General features: G+C 45.6%; 1 protein-coding gene across 4 annotated transcripts in view; it reads right to left on the bottom strand.

Moving 5' to 3' along the window:
* LOC146772809 (protein S100-A16-like) overlaps window positions 1–27,382 on the bottom strand; it is a 65,304-nt gene that overhangs the window by 15,036 nt on the left and 22,886 nt on the right. For 2 of the 4 annotated variants that reach the window (XM_085637859.1, XM_085637861.1), the window contains exon 2: window positions 542–636. The exons of the other annotated variants lie outside the window; for them this stretch is intronic. The gene's annotated coding sequence lies outside the window, so the exon portion shown is untranslated. The remainder of the gene's footprint in view (window positions 1–541; window positions 637–27,382) is intronic. 4 annotated transcript variants of the gene reach the window in all.

Raw genomic sequence — 27,382 nt, 5'->3', positions numbered from 1 at the left:
TCCCTCAGCCCAACCGTCCAGCCGCTTCCCCCAATGTTCCAAAGAACCTAACATGACGCTGGCGAGACAACAAGAGGAGGCCTAGTGGCTTTGTCAATGCTTGCTTTATATGGTGCCTAAAACTGAAATTTAGCGGATGCCAAGGTAGCTCAGGGGAGAATGGGGCTTTTCCCTGGATCACAAAGTTTGGTCAATTGGGGGTACGGAACTTAAGTAACCCTATAACAGAGGCCCAAACCTGGTTGCCATATTGCACTGTTTTGTTGTTATTGATCATTGGCTTTTGGTGTAGCACACAATGTGCCATTAGAATTACCATTGGCACGTTTTTTAGAATTCTGGGGTGACTTTTCTGGCAGCTCTGATGCTTCTTACAAAGACCATTGTCGCATTAGGTTTCTGGAGAACTGTGGTCAGTGGACTGAGAGAGAATGTACCTCGGTTGTGCGAATGTGTTGCAATTAAAGAATGTGACGATGGAGTTCAGAGAGCTGTATCGCGTCGCTTACAAATCTCATAGGTGGATACACATCCCGATTACCTGGCAGATTTAACTGTGTGGAGGGTGGCGTGTGGCTCTTCTCACGAATACAGGATTTCTAGGAAATGGCGAGATTGCACTACAACCTGGTACCACTGAAACGATAGAAGGGTAAAGGTGGAGTAGGTAATAGCGTCTGTCTTGTATGGAGCAATATGCACCATCAAACCAGACCTTGCGTGTAGTCCGGTTGACTTCTGCCTATTTGACTGAATGACAATTCTTAGCACACAGGTTCCTTTTACACAGGTTATGTCAGTTTTGTTTGATAGAGTCAGCACCCAGCACCAGGATGGTTAATACGAATGAACCATAAAGCACAGGGGAAAAAACATGCACAAAAAACTATTCTTGCATCGTTGCCACATTTTTGTGTCCAAGATCGCAAAAAAATGGGTATACCTGGATTACAACATAGGTGACTCCGCAGTCATGAAGCTATTCACCAGACCCTAGCTCCACTCAAGTAGAGGCTTGCTGGCACTTATAAAGGGCAGTGGAGCTTGGGGTACCTGTAGCAGGTGCCTGCCTGTCTGATTTCATAGTACATGTGTCAAGGCCGCACTGGCCTTCTCATATTGTCCGGCTGGTTCATGCCTTAAAGAGTGAACACTTCTCTGCACATAGACCACCCAAGTACTCAAATGTTTGTTGTCTTCTTTTTATTGTTCCAGCGCACAGCATCGGGCATTTAATATCAGGTAATAAATAACATTCTAGATTCACAGACCAAAAGTTGACCTCACTGATGAGGTAGCAGGATGAAGTATTTTAGTTCTAAAACGAACAAAATGTTGTTAAGGCCTCCATGGATCAGTAGTTCCTGCTAAAGGAATAATTTGTATCAATTGGTAAAAATTGTTGGTGTTCCCTACTAGGCTGGGGGCCATTTTCCCTGGAATATAAATTAGCAAAACAAGAAGATGGAAATCACCATCTCTGAATTATAAATCCAGCCAGTGTTCTCAGCTTTGAAGTAGAAAATAGAATTCGTTCTCTTTTTACACTTATGAAGTGATGTAACATAGGTGTGAACGGAAAGCTAATTTAATATTTTTTAATTGGAAGCTGAGAAAGATGTAACCTATAAATAACCAAATGGATATATTATGCAGACGGTGGTACTGGAAAATTTCTTTTGCGTATCTATTTCACTACTTTGGGATTTCATATACATAAAACCTGGTACCAATTTCACAAAGCTATTTAATCTGCAACTGTAATTTACAGGGGCAAATAACACGTTGGCAATGGCAAAATCACTTTTGTAATTCATATAAGTTGGTTTTGCACTTGTAAAAGTATTTACTCACACAGAATTTTCTGTGTGTAAACTTTTCTTCGGTGGGTGGCAGCAGGTGTCCCGGGGAAGGAATAATCTGGGAGTTTTTGAACACAGACAAACCTAAAAATTTGGCTAGAAACATATACATTTTCTGGCCTTTTTAGGTCTCGCCTGGCGTAAGACTGCGCAGACATGCACAGTCTCGCTGGCGAGATTTAATGATTTGAGGAGATTTCTCTAGTGGGCTTTAAGCCCCGCCCCTCTTTTCCATTGGCTGGTGTCACCGTTTATGCTAAACGGTGGCCAGCCATTGGAAAAGAGCGTCTAGTGACGTACACTTTTCTCTTTTAGAGCCGTCCCAGTTGGACTGGCTCGGTTGCTTTACGTTTGTAGTAAAGCCTTTTCTTATCTTTATGGGGCCATGTGTTTCAAACATATGGCCCCATAAAGACAAGAAACCTTTCATGGCCGAAGGAAAGCAGGCAGCATGTTTATTTTTGCATCACGCTTAAAGTGACAGCGCAATGCAAAAATAAACAGTGGCTGACTGGCGAGCGCTTTTTTTTGCTCACGTTTTTTCCTTGTTTTCCATGCATTTTAAAGTTTAGAGCGTTTGAATCCGCCAGACAGCAGATGCGTGTTATTTTATTTTTTTAAACTCGCTTCCTCCTCCCCGCCCCCAGCGTTGACACGGCGCTGGTCCCGCCTCCTGCCTCCTTGTGGTTCGTGTCAGGCAGCCCCAAAGGGGAACTGCTGCTGTCTCAGACACCGAGGGCTACGAGCCTGCGACCCACCGAAGGTGGGAACTGAAACGCAGGCCTCGAAGCTACGGCTGACTGACTGGCAGGAGCTGGAAAAGCCGTACTCTGCCGGACTTTAGGAAGCAAGGGAAGGCGCATCACTGTCTTCTGTCTCTATTAAAGGCGAGTTATTTTACTGGCTCGTACGTTGGTATTTTGCCTGCATTCTCGTTACGCTTTATGATTTTCTCTTCCCCCTCCCCAGAATGTGAAACCTAGCCTGGACGAGGTACCCTTAAGAGTTCGGGGGCTCATCTTCCCCCAACTCCATTACTGAATGGCTCTACTGTCCCTCCCGAACGGAGGGGCTTCTCCTCTTCTGATCTTCTCGGACGTAACGGTCTTTATGTTTGAGTTGTTTATCGAGCCCGAGTTGTCTTTTATTTTTGGCATTTTCCGCCCTGTTTATCCCATTGTATGTGTAAGACTACATGTACCACAATGCAAAGAAAAACCTGGACTATACAATTTACTCCCACATGCAAATGGATAAACACAGAGGCCCAATGACCGAGAGCGATAAATAAAAAAATAAAAATCTTTTTTATCACTGCTTTCCAGTTTTCTGCTTTTCTTGTCTACAGTTTAAGTGTTAGAAAACAATGTTGGCTTTTGAGCGCGACGCCCGCCTTGTTGTGACTGGTATCTTCATGGTTTCGAGATCACAGTAATTTCGGGCCACGTTGTGGGTTGCCTTTTCTGTGCACGTGAAGCCGGTTTTGTTTGCTTGCATCTTGAGGAACTGGATTTTGTAAATGTAAACTGTGCTTTCGCTATTCTAAGCAAACAAATGCCACTTGTTTATTGGCATACACGTTTTATTTTGTGTGCAGTTTTGATTTTTATAAGCGATTCAATTTGGGCGTAATATAGCCTTACACATATTCTGGAAATAAGCTAAAATGAAACGCTGTGAGTTAAATTATGACTAGATTGAATCAATTGGAAGAGTGTGTATAGAAGGAGAGCACGGAATCCGAGAGAACTGACTTATCACAATAGATGAGGTCTGCGTGATCGTCTATTTATTTATACACCCACTTCCTTAGTTCAATACTTGACTTGAAGTTTGAGAGTTCCACTGAATTTATTAGTGGCATCTGCGTGTCTCGTCTTACCATCATGTGAAATGGAGGGCTCGGTTAAGGATTATCTATGTTGATTGATAGAAACTGCACACTTGTGCATACCAAGCTATCGAGATTGCTTCTAGGGCCAAAAGCCCGACCAGAGTTTTTTAAAGGAAGGGTGAAGCCTTCAGGGGTTTCATGAAGGTGGCATTTGTTGATACTTATAAGAGCAGTGGTAGGCACTTTCAAGTCATTGGACCTTCCTGGCGCCTTCATTCCACATGTCCCACCTCTTGCACAGCAGTGAATCTGGGTTCTTGTTACTGAGTAATGTTAGAGGGGTACAGATATGAGGGCCGGTATTAATGAATCTTGTAGCTTAGCTACTCTGTAAACACAAACTTTGCGTAAGGCACATCAGTTCAGATATATTTTGTTCCACAACCTGTTGGCAGTGGATGTCCGATGCCTTAATCGCCATTGGAGATGGGACTGTATGTTATGATTCCCTTAGAGCAATGGGACTGACATTTTTTGTTTTGATTGCAATTTTCGGAAAATTGGAAAAGGTCAAAGCAAATCGTGCTGGTTGCAAGATGAGATGCAACAGCTGTGCACACGCTCTGGCATCTGTTCACAAGATAATGCATACCATAATGCATTAACTTTGGTGAAATGAATGCCAGGATTCCTAATCAACAAGTCCATTTGGGGAGTTGGATAATCTCTGCATCCATCATAACTCCAGGATACCTGCAAGGTGGCAATGGGGCTTTGGAGTGTAGTGAATGAATAGTTTGGGTCGTCCAACTTAATCGCTCCAGAGCACTTATTTGCACATAGAAGTATGTTCCTGGAGGAGTAAATGGAGCTGCTGCTCAGAGGTGTGTTACTTTGAGCCACGGTTCTGCACCACCGTTCTTTACTCCATTCCGTCCAATAGTTCCATTAACGCGGGGGTCGTTCAGCTGAAATGATCAGTGCTGAGCTCCTCAGTGAATCTGCATTTGATAAAAACCATAATAATTGTTTCAGAAAAAAGTGTATTCCCTCCCTAAAAGAGAAAGTTCGAGTTGACATTCCCCACTCTTTAAGGATAGTCCTTCACGAAGTGAATAACTGGAAAGGCTGCTGGGCTTCTAAACTGGATCCAGAGGCCTTCTTCAACAGGTCTGTCACAGGTAGTGCAACTAAAGCTCTTTAGTGCTCATTTCTTTTTTAAATTTAATGTTCTAAGTGGAGCCAGCCTATGATCAGTCAATAAAAAACAAAAATAAGAAATTGGCGCCTGCATCGTTTTGCAGGTGAACACGTGCGTCGACGCATGCAAGCTTCATAATGCATGCGCGTGACTGCAGAATGACACACTGTCAATAGCAGTGGCGTCATCGCAGTATTCCTTTTTTTCCTGGTGCGGCCCAGCATTGTTAAAAAGCTTCACTAAAGTCAATAGGTCCCAAAGGCAAAACCTGTTGGCTTTGCCAATGCTTGTTCATAAATGACAATGAATCTTACTGTACCCGCAAGCCTGACAACTTAATTGCAAAAGAGAAAAAATAGCATTTCCTGTAATAAAATTGAAACTTGTGGATCCACGCAGATTCCAGAACTTTCCATCTCAGAAATGTGGGGACATTTTTGTTTTTTGTCAATTCTTTAGGTTTGCAAGGGATTCTGGGTAACAGACCTGGTGGGAGGCACTCAAGTCACCCCATCCTGGATTCCCCTGGGTGTCTCGTTTTCAAAAATATATAGGTTTGCTAGGTTTCCCTAGGGGCCGGCAGAGCTAGGGTTAAAAAACTACAGCTAGTCACTTTGCCAAAAAAGGGTCATTTTTCACTGCAAAATTGAGGTGTGACCACGTTGCGTTTTGAGCCGTTTCCTGTCGCGGGCACTAGGCCGACCCGCACAAGTGAGGTACCATTTTTCTTGTAGGACTTTGGGGAATGCGGGGTGGGTGGAAATTTGTGGATCCACGCAGATTCCAGAACTTTCCATCACAGAAATGTGGGGAAAATGTGGTTTTTTTGCCAATTTTTTAGGTTTGCAAGGGATTCTGGGTAACAGACCCTGGTGGGAGGCACTCAAGTCACCCCATCCTGGATTCCCCTGGGTGTCTAGTTTTCAAAAATTTATAGGTTTGCTAGGTTTCCCTAGGTGCCGGCAGAGCAAGGGTTCAAAAACTACAGCTAGTCACTTTGCCAAAAAAGGGTCATTTTTCACTGCAAAAATGAGGTGTGAACACATTGTGTTTTGTGCCGTTTCCTGTCGCGGGCACTAGGCCGACCCGCACAAGTGAGGTACCATTTTTCTCGTAGGACTTTGGGGAACGCGGGGTGGGTGGAAATTTGTGGATCCACGCAGATTCCAGAACTTTCCATCACAGAAATGTGGGGAAAATGTGTTTTTTTTGTCAATTTTTTAGGTTTGCAAGGGATTCTGGGTAACAGACCCTGGTGGGAGGCACTCAAGTCACCCCATCCTGGATTCCCATGGGTGTCTAGTTTTCAAAAATATATAGGTTTGCTAGGTTTCCCTAGGTGCCGGCAGAGCTAGGGTTCAAAAAGTACAGCTAGGCACTTTGCCAAAAAAGGGTCATTTTTCACTATGAAATTGAGGTGTGATCACATTGCATTTTGTGCAAATTCCTGTCGCGGGCAGTAGGCCAACCTGCACAAGTGAGGTACCATTTTTCTCGTAAGACTTTGGGCAACACGGGGTGAGTGGAAATTTATGGATCCACGCAGATTCCAAAACTTTCCACCACAGAAATGTGGGGGAAAAGTGTTTTGCAAGGGATTCTGGGTAACAGATCATGGTGGGAGGCAGTCAAGTCACCCCATCCTGGATTCCCCTGGGTGTCTTGTTTTCAAAAATGTATAGGTTTGCTAGGTTTCCCTAGGTGCCGGCAGAGCTAGGGTTCAAAAACTACAGCTAGACTCTTTGCAAAAATGTGTAAATTTTCATTGTGAAAATGTGGTGTGTTCACGTTAGGTTTTGAGCCACTTCCTGTCGTGGGCACTATGCCTACCCACACAAGTGAGGTACCATTTTTATCGGGAGACTTAGGGTAGTTCAGGTTTGTAAAGCAACTGTTATTACCTATTGATTTTTGATGCATTTCTCCCTTCCAAATGAAAGACATTGTGTAAAAAAAAAGTCATTTTGAAAAATGACCAATAATTCTCATAATAGTATGAGTATTCCCAATTTCGAAAATGTGCAAATATGCACAGTTTCTAAACTCTGTAATTTGTTCCCATTTCAGAAATACATAGGTGTCTTTCATACCGATTTTTCCATGTATACATTTTCCCACAATAATTGCTATATACCCGGAACATAATAAAAAACCATTACAAAATGCTGCTCAGTTTTTCACTCTGGGTTCGTTGGCCTCTTGGTGAACCTACAAGTCCTATATATCCCCACAACCAGGAAGGTCCAGCGGTTGTAATGGTACAGTGCCTTCAAAGAGATGTCATAATTAGAAGAAGTTACAGGTGAAAACGTTGACACAAAAGGCTGCTTTTTTCAACTAATTTTTTCTATATTTAACTGGTAGTTTCTATAAAGAAACCTTGATGGATCTACACAAATGACCCCTTGCTGAATTCAGAATTTTGTCTACTTTTCAAAAATGTATAGCTTTCCAGGATCCATTATTGCTTTTGTACCCATTTCTACCATTAACTGGAAGGAGGTTTAAAGCACAAAAAATAGCATAAATAGGGTATGTCCCAGAAAAATGCCAAAACTGAGTACAAAATGTTGGTTTTCTGACAAAAATCTGTCATTCCCTAAAAGCTGTATAAATGGTGATTTCAGCCCCACAAACCCTTTTTTGATACCATTTGCAGAGAAAAACCCAGACGCTTTCATTTGCAGCCAGTTTCTCCAATTTTTCACAAAAAAAACAAAATTTTGCTGTATTTTGACTAATTTCTGGGAACCCTCTAGGAGAATCCACAAACCCTGGGTACCTTTAGAATCCCCATGATGTTGGAAGAAAAGGACGCAAATTTGGCGTGGATACCTAATGTGGTCAATGTGGTCAAAAAGTTACAGGGGCCTAAGCGCGCACTACCCCAAATAGCCCAAAAAAGGCTTAGCACAGGAGGGGAAAAGGCCTAGCAGCGAAGGGGTTAAGAGTTACCACTTTATTTCAATCAAGATGGCTTCAGGTGTGCCATACGTTTGTCATAAGTAGGACTGTTAGCACTCTAGTTGTTCTTTAGAACACTCTGGGAAGCTGCAGTAGAACACAAAGGAATCAACTGACAGTCTCGGCCCTTGTTGGATGAACATGTTTTACTGAGAATGTCAGACTTCATTCTCACATGTCTGAGAAAGATAATGTGAATTTGCAGAAAATATGCTCTCAGTTTAGCTTATAGATCACCTTCCAAACCTCTGTGGGAAAAGCTTAAGAAAATAGTTTTCTCTCAAACATGATTCATGATATCCCAGCAGAAGGCTTTTTCACATGGTAAAATCACCTTAGAATACGCCACAATTCCTAAAATGAGTATGGTACTGTAGGAGAGTAGGGTCTGCTATCCTATGGTCACCCCAAATTTTTGCTTTTTGCTTCACTGGTTTTTGACATATTGAGGCTGTGGGCCTGCCAATCAGACCCTCAGCCTGCTGTTCTCTCTACTAAATTAAAACTATGCACCCTAGGTGCATAACCAATTGGAAGTGGATCACCCTGTCAGCCCCTGTACCAGTGTACACTAGGTACCCAGGGCATTGGTGTACCCAAGGCCTGCCAGGGGCTGAAGCATGTATTATGGCACCCCAGGCTTGGCCTAACAATTTGACACAACTGGCTGATCACTCAGCTGGAGTAAGTTGGTGTAATCACCTCTTACTTAGGTGTAGTATACCTATACCTAACCTTAAATGGGACACATGGTAACCTATAAGTCACTCCTATGGCAGGCCTTAACAATCCTGAAGGCAGAGTGCTTGGTTCCATGTGAGATGGTGCTCTGGCATGAGCTGAGCCTGTCTGCAGTGGTCGGAACAACTTCCTTCTACTGTTTCCAGATATCGTCATACCATATACTCTTAAGTGCATTATGAACCTCGCGGTTAAATGCTATCTTTGGTTTGGCTTTATCAAAACATGTCGAGTAAGGTGTCATACGAATTGGAATACTAACCCCTCGCCAATTCTGGCGACGGGGTTAGCATTCCACCCTTCTAGAGGGACACGACATGTACAGTACCTGAAACCCGGGTAAAATCAGACATAGCCTCAGCCCCACAAAATGGATGCTGCCACCACAGACACAAGTCTGCCCTCCTGCTGCTGGGAGTCCTTCCAGCTTGGGAGGTGTGGACAAAGGGTTTCCTGCCAGGGGAGGTGCGTGCACCACCCCAGACAGGATTTTGTGTATTGGTCAGGTAGGGCTTGAAAGAAACCAGACATGCCTGTGGCTCACAAGGAGCCTCGGTGCATATGCCAGTTCAAACCGGTCCTGGGGCACACCAGTCCCGGGCCTGGGGCGAGCTGGACAAAGGATTGGGGGTGTAACCACCCCCCTTCCTGGTCCCACCCATAGGGAGGGACCTAGCAGGTAGTCCGGCCCCTAGAATCCGTTTAAAGGTAGGAGCTGTGTCCTAAGACTTCAGACATCCTGGAATCAACTTAACACTAAGAAGAAGACGGGAACTTCGACGCTCTGCTGCACAGAGGACTGAAGCCAATCTCCCCTGTGGTCAGGGAGTGACCACCTTGCTAACGCAAGCACCATCCAGCGAATCAACGTCTGCTTTGCCGCCGCCTCCTGCCGGAGCCCGAGCCCAGAGACTGACAAGACCTGGACCTCCAGACCTCTCACCGCCCGATCCACAGTCCCTGAAAAGAAGAGACCCGTGGAGGCACCGAGACACGTGGAGCCAGCCATCTTGAAATGACCACAACAAGCTGACAAGTGCAACAACCGAGGCTCCCTCCAAGTTGTGCTTTGGGATCTGAGAAGCCCAACCCTCGAGCAGCATCTGCACCAAAGGTGAGCCCTCCAGCATCTCCACGATCTGCGTGGGGCCCTTCTGCATTTTGCCACTCGACGCGCCTAACCGGTTGCTGGCCCGCTGGCTAGTAGCCATCTTGGCGACGAACTTTACGAAATACACTGCTGGTCTGGTTGCTCCAGACTGGCCCTTGCTCCCCTCCAAAGGAGCAGTCCCTCTGACCTTGCTGGTCAGAACTATCAGCTTATTTCATCTCCTACAACAATTGCTTTTGCCAAGACTTGTTTGCTTTGATCAAGTCGCCGACACCGCCGACAGCGAGAGCCTGCGTGGGACAGCTCGCGAACCAACTCCTGGACGTCGTCGACCTCCAGGGACCACGTGGCTGCAGAGACAAGCTACACCTTTCTTCCTGTTTGCACCCGACATTGCCTGGTACCCACCTGGTGCCACGCTGGTCACTGGCTAGTGACTGTGAACACTGTCCCCTCTGCTTACAGGTCTTCAACATCTCCGATCCACTCTTGGATCCACTGCATCTCTCCCGGACCGACCGCCTGCAGCATCTTTGTCTTCAAGCTCCACGGAACAGATAGAAGAAACCCGACGCACTTCGAGGCCTATGCACCCGCTTCCTGTGGGTGAGGTAAAGCTGGCACACCTGTGCCCAAGTGTAGTATTACATCTCTAGTGCCTGTGTTCCAAATCTTGAGTTCCTAGTCCATCCGGAAGATCCTTTTTGCAGTAACTTTGTACTTTTTACGCACCCATTGAAACCTATGGGAGCACGTGTGTGACTATTTGCTCTGCACACGCCACCCGTGGACCTCCTGGTCACTAACTGAAGTTAGCTCCTTGTAGGCCCAGCGATTCTAGAGGCCCTAGGCCTTTTCCCTTTTCTGTTCGTGGTACTTATACCACTATTTTAGTATATGGTTTGAGCGGCCACCAGGGCCTATCCATATAAAGTGCAACTTCTGTGTATTCTACTGTAATCTTGTTTGACGATTTGTGCTCCTGTGCTCATAAAGAGACTAGGGGTTACTTTGAGAAATAAATACATATATATTTTGAATATATATCTGTGTGGTGTCCTTTCATTGGTATAAAAGGGGATTGCATTTGGTAAAACAGCTGGCTTAACACGCTTCACGAGTTTAGCCTCAAAGACTGCTTAGCCTACGCTACCACTAGGGCAGCTAGTCCGAAAAGGTTGACTTACAACCACACCATAAGGGTTGCTTGGCATGGTACAAGGTGGTCACTAGAAATAGTGAACAGCATATACCAGGCCAACTTCTCACATTGGTGAGCAGCGGTTGGATTTTAGCTTGCTGTGTTTTACCATTGTAATCTCTTGGTTACCAATTGAAAGATCACATAGGTACCTGTAGGTACATATAAAACAAGATTAGATATACATAAGTTCTACTGAACTTAGTTGTTGTAGAGCAAAGGGAGTAGCACACCCTGACTACAACTACTAGATAGGTTTAGTAGGTAAACCCAAGTGTAGGTAGATTGCAACACATCCACCCACACTTAAGAGCAATGGCCGGGGCAGAGGGGTCCACTGTACCCATCTCTGTTGAGAGTGACCCCCAGAGGGCACCATCCAGCTTTGCTACCCTTAACCAGAATGAGCTCAGGCATTTGGCAACTCTTAGAGGCCTTAAACAGCCCAAGAACCCTACCTCTGCTGAGCTCAGAGAACTCTTGCAAAATGATGAGAATCAGAGAGAACTCAAGAAAGCTTCCCAGTTAGCCCCCTTAGGGTCAGGAACAGGAGGCCCCCCTTCTGAAGATGCTACAGAGGTACCCAGTTCCAATAGCCATCCCTTAGATGAGAATCATACTACAGGGGAGGAAAGTGGTGAGGATACAGAAAGTAGTGATGATGAAGGGAGAACTAGCCCAGTGCCAAGTGTTATACTTGGCCCAGCTAAACTAAGGCTATTGGGGATTGACAGTGGGTTTACCCCATTGGATCTCCCCAGTGGACTTAACACAGGGCTTGGGAGGCAAAGGAATCGCTCAGGTGACTCCAATGCTTCCCATGGCTCTAGAGGCTCTCAAGGTCACTCCAGGAAAAGGATGACCACCCCTCAGAGGAGGGAACATGAGGCCAGAATGCAGGAAGCCCAGCTGAGGATCAGGAAGCAGGAGCTAGAAGTAGCCCTGATGGAAGAAAAACTGAACAAGGCTAGGCAACCTAGAGAGAGTGGGTCTGTACCCACTGGTGGCAGCATTGTCCCTAAGGACAAAGATAGGGTCTTTGATAATAGGAACCTGTCTAAGGTTGTGCCCCCCTACAAAAGTGGGGATGACATCCACAAATGGATAACTACTCTTGAGAGAGCCTGCAAGGTACAGCAGGTTCCTGCAGACCAGTGGGCAGCAATCCTCTGGCTCTCCTTTGAAGGAAGAGGCAGAGACAGACTCCTCACTGTTAGAGAAGAGGATGTCAGAAATTACAGAGTCCTGAAGAGTGTTCTGGTAGATGGGTTAGGCTTAACCACTGAACAGTACAGGTTAACCCCTTCGATGCTGCGCAGATTCCGCCGCTGTGCTGGCGGAATCTTGCGCGGGCGGGTTCATGACGGAATGGTTCCGTCATGAGCACAGCTCAACCGTGGGTCATGACGGAACCATTCCGTCATGAGCACCGAAGGGGTTAATGTTCAGAGACACCCAAAAGACACAGACTCAAGACTGGTCTGAATATGTTGAATGTGCCACTAAGGCTTTGGAGGGTTGGTTGCTGGGAAGTAAGGTATCTGATTTTACAGGATTGTATAATTTGATGATGAGAGAACAGATTTTAAATAACTGTCAAAACCAGCAACTGCATCAACACTTGGTTGACTCTGATCTGACCTCTCCCCAAGAATTGGGAAAGAAGGCAGACAAATGGGTCAGAACCAGGGTTAAGCAAAAGAACCAGAACCAGGGCCAAGGGGGTGATCAGAAGAAAACAGACCAAAAGGGTGGAGATCAGAAATCTAAAGACCAGAAGTCTTCAACAGGGCCCCAAACTACTGCTAAGGAGGGTGGGTCCCAACAACAGTCCAAAAAGAAGAAAGAAGGTCAAAAGAAACCCTGGTGCAATCATTGCAAAAATACAACTCACTGGACTAGTGATTGCAAAAAGGGTGGAGCCCCCAACACTGTTGCCCCTAAGGCACCTGCTCCCAGTACTACTGTTAGCAGTGTTGGTCCCCAGACAAAGGGTGTAGTGGGAATCACTATGGGAACTGAAGGAGATTCTGACTTAGACAGAACCCTGACACAGGCAGTCTTGATCTGTGATGGGGACATTGATTTGTCCCTGACTGTGAGCCCCAGTAACCTGGGCAAGTACAGACAGACTCCTTTAATTAATGACAAAGTGGCTCAAGCCTACAGGGACACATGTGCCAGTGTCACTATGGTGACACCAGGCTTTGTGGACCCTGGACAGTACATACCAGGTGAGAACTACCTGGTGACCAATGCCAGCAATGCCACTACTTCACATAGTGTGGCAGTTGTTAACTTCTCATGGGGAGGGGTAACTGGCCTCAAAAGGGTTGTGGTTAGTGCAGACCTCCCAGTAGAATGTTTGTTGGGCAATGACCTAGAGAGTTCTCTATGGTCAGAAGTGGAGTACAGGACTCATGCAGAGATGTTAGGTATATCATCACATGTCCTTGCTGTGACCAGGTCACAGGCCAAAAAGTGCCTCACTGAACCTCAGGTCTTGGATCCTGGAACAATGGACCAAGCACCTACCAAGAAGAAGAACAGGAGGGTCAAGGCTGTGCCTTCCCCCCTGCCTCAGAGTGATGATCAGCCTTCCCAGGAAGCTGATCTAGAGGACCCTGAAGGAACTGTCCCTGAAGAACTTGAACCTGATCAGGTTGAGTTTCTGGGGACAGGGGGACCTTCAAGGGCTGAATTGAGGCAGGCTCAGTTATCCTGTCCCTCTCTTGAACCCCTCAGACAGCTGGCTGCTGCTGAGGCTGCTGGGAATGCTCAAGGTACCCATAAAGTGTATTGGGATGAAGGGCTCCTTTATTCAGAGGCTAGAGACCCCAAGTCTGGTGCTACCAGGAGGTTGGTTATACCTCTGCAATTTAGGGGCTTCCTTCTTACCTTGGCCCATGATATTCCTTTAGCAGGACACTTAGGCCAGAACAAGACTTGGGACAGGCTTGTCCCTCACTTTCACTGGCCTCATATGAATGAAGATACAAAGGAGTTTTGTCGCTCCTGTGTGACCTGCCAAGCCAGTGGCAAATCAGGTGGCACCACAAAGGCCCCCCTAATACCACTACCTGTGGTGGGGGTCCCCTTTGAAAGAGTGGGAATAGACATAGTGGGTCCCATGGATCCTCCCACTGCATCTGGGCACAGATTTATACTGGTGGTAGTGGATCATGCCACCAGGTATCCAGAGGCAATTCCCCTTAGGACCACTACAGCTCCTGTTGTGGCCAGGGCCCTGCTGGGAGTATTCTCCAGAGTGGGGTTTCCTAAGGAGGTAGTATCTGACAGAGGTACCAACTTTATGTCAGGATACTTGACAGCTATGTGGAAGGAATGTGGTGTCAACTACAAGTTCACCACCCCTTATCACCCACAATGCAATGGGCTTGTTGAGAGATTCAACAAGACCCTAAAGGGTATGATCAAAGGATTACCTGAAAAGCTCAGGCGAAGATGGGACATCCTTCTACCCTGCCTTCTGTTTGCTTACAGGGAGGTCCCACAAAAAGGAGTTGGCTACAGCCCCTTTGAATTGTTGTTTGGGCACCCTGTAAGAGGCCCACTGTGTTTGGTGAAGGAAGGATGGGAGTTACCTCTCAAAAAGCCTAAGCTAGACATAGTGGACTATGTACTTGGTCTCCGCTCCAGGATGGCTGAGTATATGGAGAAGGCATCCAAAAACCTTGAGGCAAGCCAGGCCTTACAGAAAGCTTGGCATGACCAAAAGGCTGTCTTGGTTGAGTTTCAGCCAGGACAGAAGGTATGGGTGTTGGAGCCAGTGGCCCCAGCAGCACTCCAAGACAAATGGTCTGGACCCCATACAATCCTGGAAAAGAAGGGAGAGGTCACCTACTTGGTCGACCTAGGAACTCCCAGGAGTCCCCACAGGGTACTCCATGTTAACAGGCTTAAAGCATATGTTGACAGGGCAGACATGGGCTTGCTCATGGCTACAGATGAGGGACAGGAGGAAGAGAGTGACCCTCTCCCAGACCTGTTGTCTCAGAACCCTGAAGATGGCTCAGTTGAAGGAGTGACCCTTGGAGGCAACCTCACTGCCCATCAGCAGACTGAATGTAGACAGGTTCTACAATCATTTTCACATATGTTTTCCTTGATACCTAGTCAAACTGACTGGTGTACCCATGTGGTGGACACTGGTGACAGTCTGCCTGTAAAGAACAAGCTTTACAGACAACCTGACCACGTCAGGGACTGTATAAAGGCTGAGGTACATAAAATGCTGGAATTAGGTGTCATTGAACCCTCAAAGAGCCCCTGGGCTAGCCCAGTGGTTCTGGTCCCCAAACCTCACACCAAAGATGGCAAGAGAGAGATGAGGTTCTGTGTGGACTACAGGGGTCTCAATGCTGTCACCAGGACAGATGCACACCCTATTCCAAGGGCAGATGAGCTCATAGACAAACTAGCTTCTGCAAAGTTTTTGAGCACATTTGACTTAACAGCTGGCTATAGGCAAATCAGATTAGCTGAGGAGTCTAAGGCCAAAACAGCATTCTCAACCCCAGGTGGGCACTACCAGTTTGTGGTGATGCCCTTTGGTCTGAAGAATGCACCTGCCACCTTCCAAAGGCTGGTGAACCAAGTCCTTACTGGGTTGGATGACTTTTGCGCAGCATATCTTGATGACATTGCTGTCTTTAGCTCCACCTGGGAGGATCACCTGATCCACCTGAAGAAGGCTCTTGAGGCTCTGCAAAGGGCAGGCCTCACTATCAAGGCTACTAAGTGCCAGATAGGGCAGAGTAAGGTTGTATATTTGGGCCACCTTGTAGGTGGAGGCCAAGTTCAACCACTGGAGAGTAAGATACAATCCATCAAGGACTGGTCCCCTCCAACCACCCAGACTCAAGTTCGGGCTTTCTTGGGCTTGACTGGGTACTACAGGAAGTTTGTTAAGAACCATGGGTCCATTGTGACTCCTCTTAATGATCTGACATCCAAGAAGATGCCCAAAAAGGTTCAGTGGACAGTAAGCTGTCAAAAGGCATTTGATGACCTGAAGGAGGCCATGTGCTCTGCACCTATCCTGAAAAGTCCTGACTACTCCAAAGAGTTTATTGTCCAAACAGATGCTTCTGAGTTGGGTGTGGGAGCTGTGCTGTCACAACTTAATGTAGATGGTCAAGACCAACCCATTGCTTTTATTAGCAGAAGGTTGACCCCCAGAGAGAAGAATTGGTCAGCTATTGAGAGGGAGGCCTTTGCTGTGGTGTGGGCCCTGAAGAAGCTGAGGCCATACTTGTTTGGCACTCACTTCAAGATTCAGACCGACCATAAGCCCCTCTTGTGGCTAAATCAGATGAAGGGTGAAAACCCCAAACTGCTTAGGTGGTCCATTTCCCTACAGGGGATGTGCCTTACAGTGGAGCACCGGCCAGGTACTGACCATGGGAATGCAGATGGTCTCTCCAGGTACTTCCACTTAGGACATGAAGACGAGACTGGTCAAGGCTAGTTTAATGTCCCAGCGTTTGGGGGGGGTTGTGTAGGAGAGTAGGGTCTGCTATCCTATGGTCACCCCAAATTTTTGCTTTTTGCTTCACTGGTTTTTGACATATTGAGGCTGTGGGCCTGCCAATCAGACCCCCAGCCTGCTGTTCTCTCTACTAAATTAAAACTATGCACCCTAGGTGCATAACCAATTGGAAGTGGATCACCCTGTCAGCCCCTTTACCAGTGTACACTAGGTACCCAGGGCATTGGTGTACCCAAGGCCTGCCAGGGGCTGAAGCATGTATTATGCCACCCCAGGCTTGGCCTAACAATTTGACACAACTGGCTGATCACTCAGCTGGGGTAAGTTGGTGTAATCACCTCTTACTTAGGTGTAGTATACCTATACCTAACCTTAAATGGGACACATGGTAACCTATAAGTCACTCCTATGGCAGGCCTTAACAATCCTGAAGGCAGAGTGCTTGGTTCCATGTGAGATGGTGCTCTGGCATGAGCTGAGCCTGTCTGCAGTGGTCGGAACAACTTCCTTCTACTGTTTCCAGATATCGTCATACCATATACTCTTAAGTGCATTATGAACCTCGCGGTTAAATGCTATCTTTGGTTTGGCTTTATCAAAACATGTCGAGTAAGGTGTCATACGAATTGGAATACTAACCCCTCGCCAATTCTGGCGACGGGGTTAGCATTCCACCCTTCTAGAGGGACACGACATGTACAGTACCTGAAACCCGGGTAAAATCAGACATAGCCTCAGCCACACAAAATGGATGCTGCCACCACAGACACAAGTCTGCCCTCCTGCTGCTGGGAGTCCTTCCAGCTTGGGAGGTGTGGACAAAGGGTTTCCTGCCAGGGGAGGTGCGTGCACCACCCCAGACAGGATTTTGTGTATTGGTCAGGTAGGGCTTGAAAGAAACCAGACATGCCTGTGGCTCACAAGGAGCCTCGGTGCATATGCCAGTTCAAACCGGTCCTGGGGCACACCAGTCCCGGGCCTGGGGCGAGCTGGACAAAGGATTGGGGGTGTAACCACCCCCCTTCCTGGTCCCACCCATAGGGAGGGACCTAGCAGGTAGTCCGGCCCCTAGAATCCGTTTAAAGGTAGGAGCTGTGTCCTAAGACTTCAGACATCCTGGAATCAACTTAACACTAAGAAGAAGACGGGAACTTCGACGCTCTGCTGCACAGAGGACTGAAGCCAATCTCCCCTGTGGTCAGGGAGTGACCACCTTGCTAACGCAAGCACCATCCAGCTTTGCCGCCGCCTCCCGCCGGAGCCCGAGCCCAGAGACTGACAAGACCTGGACCTCCAGACCTCTCACCGCCCGATCCACAGTCCCTGAAAAGAAGAGACCCGTGGAGGCACCGAGACACGTGGAGCCAGCCATCTTGAAACGACCACGACAAGCTGACAAGTGCAACAACCGAGGCTCCCTCCAAGTTGTGCTTTGGGATCTGAGAAGCCCAACCCTCGAGCAGCATCTGCACCAAAGGTGAGCCCTCCAGCATCTCCACGATCTGCGTGGGGCCCTTCTGCATTTTGCCACTCAACGCGCCTAACCGGTTGCTGGCCCGCTGGCTAGTAGCCATCTTGGCGACGAACTTTACAAAATACACCGCTGGTCTGGTTGCTCCAGACTGGCCCTTGCTCCCCTCCAAAGGAGCAGTCCCTCTGACCTTGCTGGTCAGAACTATCAGCTTATTTCATCTCCTACAACAATTGCTTTTGCCAAGGCTTGTTTGCTTCGATCAAGTCGCCGACACCGCCGACAGCGAGAACCTGCGAGGGACAGCTCGCGAACCAACTCCTGGACGTTGTCGACCTCCAGGGACCACGTGGCTGCAGAGACAAGCTACACCTTTCTTCCTGTTTGCACCCGACATTGCCTGGTACCCACCTGGTGCCACGCTGGTCACTGGCTAGTGACTGTGAACACTGTCCCCTCTGCTTACAGGTCTTCAACATCTCCGATCCACTCTTGGATCCACTGCATCTCTCCCGGACCGACCGCCTGCAGCATCTTTGTCTTCAAGCTCCACGGAACAGATAGAAGAAACCCGACGCACTTCGAGGCCTATGCACCCGCTTCCTGTGGGTGAGGTAAAGCTGACACACCTGTGCCCAAGTGTAGTATTACATCTCTAGTGCCTGTGTTCCAAATCTTGAGTTCATAGTCCATCCGGAAGATCCTTTTTGCAGTAACTTTGTACTTTTTACGCACCCATTGAAACCTATGGGAGCACGCGTGTGACTATTTGCTCTGCACACGCCACCCGTGGACCTCCTGGTCACTAACTGAAGTTAGCTCCTTGTAGGCCCAGCGATTCTAGAGGCCCTAGGCCTTTTCCCTTTTCTGTTCGTGGTACTTATAACACTATTTTAGTATATGGTTTGAGCGGCCACCAGGGCCTATCCATTTAAAGTGCAACTTCTGTGTATTCTACTGTAATCTTGTTTGACAATTTGTGCTCCTGTGCTCATAAAGAGACTAGGGGTTACTTTGAGAAATAAATACATATATATTTTGAATATATATCTGTGTGGTGTCCTTTCATTGGTATAAAAGGGGGTTGCATTTGGTAAAACATCTGGCTTAACACGCTTCACAAGTTTAGCCTCAAAGACTGCTTAGCCTACGCTACCACTAGGGCAGCTAGTCCGAAAAGGTTGACTTACAACCACACCATAAGGGTTGCTTGGCATGGTACAAGGTGGTCACTAGAACTAGTGAACAGCATATACCAGGCCAACTTCTCACAGGTACCATCAACAAATGATTTATAATATAACTAAAGTCTTAAAACCTTCTATTAACTGCAATGCTTTTTAATGAGGTGCTATTGTGTATATTGGTCCCAAGATGGCTGCCAACACTTCTTGGATGAAGTGCTGACAGCCAATTAGATCTCACGATGAGATGTGTGGTTATGCTCCGCCCAGATATATCTATGATTTTACTTTTGATTTTCTCAGGAACTACTGAACTGATTTACACCATTTAACCAAAAGGCACGACTCTGAACTAAGGGCTACCTCTTTGCCAAATTTGGAGTCATTCTGTTTAGCAGTTCGGGCTGTAGCTGCGATTAAAGGTTCCTACGGAAAATTGCATGGGGAGAACATGTTTTGGGACCCCCATTTTTCTCAGCCCCCACTTGATGAATCACCCCGAGACTTTCAGGATAGGAGCAGACCGGAGAGCCCCACCTATTTTGAAAATTTTGCGAAGATTCGTCAACCGGCACCAAAGTTATTCCAAATAGAATGTTGTGGATTTCCTATGGATAATAGGTCCTAACTATAACTACCTACTGGCGACCACCAGTAGGTAATATATATATATATATAATACAGCAGAAGATTACTCTGGATGTGCACCTCCCACACCACAAATAAATCACATCAAATTATCAAAGCCACTGGCTAAACATCACAATGGCAATAACCAAAACGTAATACATCACCTGGTGCAAACACTACATCTGCATCTTAGCCCACTTCTGACTGGGGAAGCTCACAGCCGGAGTGCAGAGCTCAGCAACCAGGGTCCATACTCCGAGATAGTCACGTCTGCCCTCGCTCAGATTCCAAACTCCCAGTTTCTCAGCTTTAAACACACTAGAAGATTCGCGAAAGACCTCCTCCCACCGCCAGAGGAATTTTACCAGAACTGGCGAAGTTCCAAGCAAGCATCCCCATGGCAGTGAGGAGCTCTCACGTCCTTTTCTCCATTCTCACATCTTCCAGCCTCTATCTTAACGAAGCTCCCACTAGCCTTCCAGAGTACATTAAACAAATGCAATCGCTAGAAAAACAGAAAGACCTTGAATGTGAATAACCCAAACAACTTGCAAGCACTGCTGTGCACGCAGAAATAAGGCAAAGTCAGACATGAGGTCATGTCAAAGCCAATAGTCAAAGTCAGAAAACAAGATGACATGAAGCCATGTCAAAGCAGAGCTCATAATTTTCACCTATGTACAACACAATGCACATGTGTGCACCACCGCTCACAACACTGCACTTCGAGACCAAAGAATACATTCCACACCTCTCTCTCCCTCTCACACTTTCAAATGCACTTCCAACACCTTCTATTCTTTGCAAGACTATTCTACTCTGTGACAGCTCCCACTGAAAGACAGCAAGATTACAAGAAAGAAGAGAAGCAGGCATAAGCAGTACCGTCTCATAAATCCAGGCTAGGGTAAAATAACGCACTAAAGTCAATTAAAATGGTGGTAGTTGAAGGTCATTATAGGTTGCTTAACCACAAGAGTGGCTCTTTTACTACACTCAGTCAATAATGAAGCTACCTCTCCACGACTTTACAAATGTTCTTTAAGATCATCTTGCTGCATAAATCATTTTTTCATTGATATCCAATTTTGCATTACCCTTATCCTAGACCCATTGGTGGTTGGCTTAGTCTTTCCATCGTGCTGTGATTTCACTTTTGGCAATGATAAGGCCAGCCATAAATATATATCCCTTATTTTAAGGTTACATAACCATGGTGTCTAGCAAAGTCTTCTGCTGCAGTCACTAGCATGGATTCCACAGTACATAGATGTAGCGTATGTATTCACACATCATGATAGGTTCAGGAAACATCAAGTACAGTTGCGTGTTAAAAGTACATATTTTCAGTATAACTGTACCATCCGTATGGGCACTTCCCTACTCATCCCCAGGTACCAAATGAAGTAACTATCCGACCAACAATCCAAGTGGCACAGCAAAACTGAATGCATTAGAACATTCACAGGGACACAGAGAACATAGGGGAAAAGAGGCAACAATCAAAAAGCAAGTGATGACCGTAGTCTAAGGTACAATTCCATAACAGGGTGGCAAACCTCTGGTACCATGTAAAACTAGAAGTCACCACAATGTTTTAAACTAACAATCATAACACACAACATGACTGAAAGCAGGGAAACTCCTTCTAAGACCTTAGTACACCACAATTCAATGACAGAAGTACTCATAGAAAACACTATATCAAAACTCTCTCCTCTATAACACTATAAACTTCAGAACACCCTAAAATAATGAAATCATTTCCAAAAACATTCAGCTTATGTGGCAGTTTCTAAATAACTCTACCATCATAAACTTAAAATATTTTTTTCTAAACCATTATAAAAAAAATATGTATACTGATTAAGTAAGTCTTACATCCTTGTCCCAGTGTGCTGCTGAGAAGTGCCAGGAATCTACCCCTGAAAGCATCGGGGCAGTGCTGATAACTTCCGTTACTATCCCTTTCAAAATAAAGAAGTGCTGTCGCAATTTACGCCTCTAAACACCGAGAAGAATATATATGTATTTTTTTTCTACGATACATCAAGATACGTGTTAGATACTGTCTTGGCTGGAATCCTGATGCGCGATCCATGGAAGAACCCACATCAGGATTCAACCCAAGATACCACAAGAGCCTTTCTTAAATAACATCGCATCTGGCTGTTACGTAACAAATGAATTTCAAAATCAAAATTTTTATTTGATCGAGACCTCGTCAACAAATGCAAGTACATAAGATTAACCCCTTCGGTGCTCATGACGGAATGGTTCCGTCATGACCCACGGTTGAGCTGTGCTCATGACGGAACCATTCCGTCATGACCACGCCCGCGCAAGATTCCGTCAGCACAGCGGCGGAATCTGCGCAGCATCGAAGGGGTTAAAAAGTTATATTTTCCTTTAAAACTTTCTTTAAAACACGTTTATAGACATAGCAAATCTAAATTGACAATTACAAATAAATGGTTTATGATTATTAGGTTTGAATTTAAAAATGTACACCTCAGACCAGGCGGGAAACACCCATTGGGCTCACCGGGCTTCAGCCCATACCCCCCCCCCCCCCCCCCCCCCTCATGTGTGTCAGCCCGGCTGAGACAGCCTCGCGGGCTGGCGTCCGTCTAATTGCAGCTGGACCCGAGTACTTCACAGGTCTTTAAAGACCATTTACTCGTTAATGAGGCTTATGTTGTGTTTTCACCCCTTCTTACAACCACTCGGCCTATGGCTGGAAGACTTAGGAGAGAGACTGTGGGTTAACAATTGCTGCTTTGGCCACCTTTTTATCTTTTTTTAAAAAACTAACTGCTACTTTGCACACCTGTGATTTTGCACTGTGTTTTAAAACTTGTGGGAATCAGTTTCGGCTCGATCCTTTCTAGCGCGGAGCCCATTTTAGAGTGGGATCACTCTCATTGGGTTAGCGCTCTAGTTTCTGGTCGCCCACTATAAAACGCGCTACGGCGCGACCGCGCATTGATGTGAAGGGGGGAGAGAGACTGTTGGTTAACAATTGCTGCTCTGGCCACCTTTTTATCTTTTTTTAAAAAACTAACTGCTACTTTGCACACCTGTGATTTTGCACTGTGTTTTAAAACTTGTGGGAATCAGTTTCGGCTCGATCCTTTCTAGCGCGGAGCCCATTTTAGAGTGGGAGAATTTGTATGCCCTGATCTGCAGCAATTTCCTGGTAGCTGAGTAATGGTTTTGATTATTGTCTTGATCTGATTAGATTGCTTGTATATTGGCTTTTGATTCATTTATTTATTGATTGATGTTGGTATATGTACTAATACTATATGTTGAAGTCGTTGTGTTGAGTTTTATGTAGTGCTTCTGGAACTTGGGAGCTGATGGCAGTTCCGTAGTAGGGCAGAGGGAAGTGTATGCTGCTCTCGGGAAAGACGGGATTGTTGGTCCTGTACGTATGCAGGAGAAACGTGTGACAATTGAAGTTGCACGTCACATTGTCTGGGTTCGGAATCAGTGACATCGTCGGGTGTTACTATTAGGGACATATTTTCGGTAGAAAAGGAGTGCGTATGGTAGCAAAGGTTATCTGTGAAACTCTGGTCTTAAGTCCCAGGGATCCGTAAGGTTTGCCGTTAAAGCTTACCGCTGGAGAAGTAATAGGTATTCTCTGAGCTTGTTTGAAGGACTGGGCAGATGTAAACACTGCTTGGTTAACGTGTGTTATAATTCTGTAGTGGGGCAGATTGTTTGATGTTCTCGGAAAAGGCAGAATTCTGTGTGTATGTACTACATTTTCTTGTATGAAAGTGCGTGAATGTATGAGCATTTAATTGATTGTAAGACTCTTTGGAGCAGTCCTAGAGGAAACAGTTAATGGATGCATGCTAGAAGGGCAGAGTAGAGGGATGTGCTACTGTGTCAACGAGAGTATTAATTCCGTAGTGGAGCAGAAGTGAGTGCTGTTTCAGGGAAAGACGGGATTCTTGTAAAACAGATTTTCTTTACTGTTCTGTGGTTAGCGAAGCAGACAATGGAGATGTTTTAATGTTGTAACTAATAGATTTTGTGAAAATTTAAAACGAAGTCTACTGAGGAGATTTTGTAAAGGAGGGGTAGACGAGTGACAGGAGACAGAGCAGAAGCTGCAGTCAGCGACTGGTGACGTCATAGAGACCGCGCTCTGATTGGGTAGTGGATCAGAACAGTGTTCGCGCTGGGATTGGTGCGTTGGTGTGAGCCGCGCAGGGATTGGAAGGAGTACAGGGTGACGTAGACGCTCCAGGATTGGTGCGTTGGTGTGAGTCGCGCTGTTATTGGACGAAAAGATAGTACCGTACAGTTGCGTTACGGGAGGGATTAAAAAGATTTGGTAAACGTTAAAATGTATTACCAAGAAGAGAAAAAGAAGAAATCCTTGTTCGGTAAAATAAAAAGATGGTTCGACAAGGATAAGGACATTAAAACAAGAGAAGGTGAATTGTTACCTCCGACGAAAACGCCTGCATCCTTCATGGTTGCGAAATATGGGTATCATACCTGTATATGGTTAGACAATTGGGTTAGGTACACTAGAGAGGATGGTGTTTTGGCTTTCCCGGAGCATGGTTCATTTAATATGGCCGTGTTGAGAAATTTACGGGAAAAGATGTTGTGTCTTGACCCAAGACCAAGGCCGACACAGTTTGAGGCGTTGGTGGAATGGGAAGATGAAGTACATGAGCGAGAAAAACAGAGGTCTGGAGGCAACTATAGGTATATGTTTGGGAGGAAAAATGATCGTGAAACTCATCATGATCGAATGAGGAGATGGCGAGATGCTAGCATGACAGAAGGATTATATCCTATGAGGGCAATTGAAGAGAAGGAAGAAAGAAAGGAAACAAGAGGGGTACCTGAAGCAGAAGTGAAAAGGTATAGAGTTAATGATTATGAGGATGAGGTCTTGGACGACATGATTTACAAGAGACCACCTCCATATAGACCAGAACCAGAAGAGAGCACACCAGTTGCTACTCCAATAAGAGATTCTTTGCGTATCATTGAGACAGAAGTTGTGACACCTGATTTAAAAAGTGGTAGCTCTTTCAGAGAAAGAGAGAGAGAGAATCGATGTGGTGATGAGAATACGAGAGAATTAGCCAGAACTACATCTGAACTGACAGAAAAGATTAGAGAGCTGACGAAGAATTTGGAAGCTGTTACGGTGCCTGTAACCATAGGTCCGGTTATGCCTATTTTTGATAAGCAGAGGACGGGTGAGAATGGTTTGATGGTTCCATATGTTGGGAATAAATTAACAAGTTTCGCTGGTCCTTCAGGAGAGTCAGGAATAAGGACAGAAAATAATGATTTGAGACAATCAAGACGTGACACATGTAGTGGAGGATTAGAGGTGCAGTCTAATTCAAGATTGGATACTAGTGATACTAGTTGTTCAGGGATGCCGATTTTGGAACCACAAAGGATGCCAGAGAAAGTGGTTGCAGTGAAAAAATCTACTGAAATAACAGCTGAAGATTTGAATGATTGGTTGAAAGTTCTTCAAAAGAAGGATAAAGATTCACAGGCAATTGATGTAGCTAGGTTACGCATGGAATTGGAGGAGCTTGTTGCAGGGACAATTTCTACAGACATACTCAAAAACCATCATGATGGAGAATTGTTATTTATGTGCAAAAGCATCACCTGGAGGGTTAAGAATACACATGAAAGGTTAAGAGCAATAGCGAGTGAACAGGGAGTTGACATGGATAAAGTGAAAGTTTTGCAGAAGCCTTACAGGGTGGATTTCTCTGATAAGGATATTGAAAATCTAAATGGTGCTGGCAGAACAGGGCAGATTAAGGAAATGATTGCCTTATTGCGAAAATGGGGTGATGTAGAAAAATGGAAGGATAGGTGGTACAAGAAAAGGGAAGAATCAGTGGACAGGACTTATTCAGCATTTCCTGTGAGAGAAAAAGAAAAAACAGTGGATAATTATCCTATGAGAGAAATACCTGGAGGAGGATATGTACATGTTCCATGGACCAGACAGGATATTTTATCATTTACGAATGATTTCCCTCGACTGAGAGAAAAGACCGTCGAGTGGTATAGGCAGGTAGACAGATTTGTGAAATTGTCGAAGGTGCTGTGGATTGATCTGAATAGTCTGTTTGATATAATTGTTCCAGCAGACTTGTGGGCTGAGTGTAAAATAGTTGTAAGTTGGCCTACTGAGGAATATCCAAGAGATCAGAAAACAGGAGCACCAGATCCAGAGGTAATGAAAAAATATGATCAGGTAATTGTATTCCTGAAAAATAAAGTACCTCCAAAAGAGACAGACTGGGTTAAAATAGATCGAACACATCAGGAAGCAAAAGAATCAGTTCATGTTTTTTATGAGAGGCTGATACTGGCTTTTAAACAGTTCAGTGGGGATGAACACCTGGGTGACAAGGATTTGAGTCATTTTGTATACAGATTTGTATATGGCCTGAGACCTGAGATTAGTGAGAGAATTCGTGAGCATACAGTGGACTGGCAGAGTAAGAAAATAGATGAGATCCTGAGACATGCAAAGTACTTCAGTGATGAAATTGAAGCAAAACAAAGAAAGCTGAAAGAAAAGGCAATGTGGGCACAGGTGAAAGTTGCGGAGAGACAAGAAGCACAGTTGGTGGAACAGGCAAATAATCCAGGGAATAGGCCCAGATATGTAGGGAAAGGAAAGGGGAATTTAGAAGAGGCGAAGAAAAAGTTCCCGTGCCACAACTGTGGTCAACTGGGACATTGGAGATCCGAGTGTACCAATCCACCATTAGTGAATAATGAAAGTAAACCATTAAATCAACAGGTGCAGACTGAGGGGTGTAATCACCAGAAGCAACAGCAGAAGGGTGATAAACAGCAGAGTCAAGAGCCAAGACCGCCCTTGCCGCAGAATAGAGGGTCACAAAAGTACAATCAGGACTCGGGATTCTACAATGATGAGCAGGTAAACAAACCAAGGCGTTCTAACCCGGTACAACAGTATTGGTTAAAGAATGAAGGGAGTGAGTCTGAAGGTGATTATTGACGGTGCCGAAGAGAGGAGGAAGAGTGCATACTTGGTGCAACTCTAGAAATAGACCAGGCAGGACCATTTGTAGATGGGAAAATAAATGAAGAAAGTGTTACTTTTTTAGTAGACACAGGAGCGACGAGATCAACTGTCAGGTCAGCAGATATTAGAAATCTTCCTCTCTCGGATGAAGCAATCCAAGTAGTTGGTGTAGCTAATACACAAATCAAGACACGTCTTACTGAACCAGTAAGGGTAAGAATAGGGAAATTTTCAGACATGCACAGATTTTTGGTCTGTGACACTAGTCCAGTGAACTTGTTAGGTAGGGACCTGTTGTGCAAGATGAATTGTACAATTTTCTGTACTCCGGATGGAATAGCTTTTGAAACACAAGATGAGGATGTTTTGTACCGAATGACTCTAGATAATAGAGAGAGTGAGATGGTTGGTACATATGCTGTGTTTAATCCAGAGGACTTGCCTCAAGAGCTGAGAGACACAGTGAAAACGACAGTTTGGGATTTTACTGGAGAAGATGTGGGATTGATGAATAATGTAGATCCTGTGAAAATCTCAGTGAAAGAGGGAATTACTTATCCTAATATTCCTCAGTACAAAATGACACCAGAAATAATTGA

Source organism: Triturus cristatus, chromosome 12 (assembly GCF_964204655.1).
Source record: "Triturus cristatus chromosome 12, aTriCri1.1, whole genome shotgun sequence".
In the NCBI taxonomy this organism is placed as follows: Eukaryota; Metazoa; Chordata; class Amphibia; order Caudata; family Salamandridae; genus Triturus; species Triturus cristatus.
This window is presented reverse-complemented; position numbering and strand designations above follow the sequence as displayed.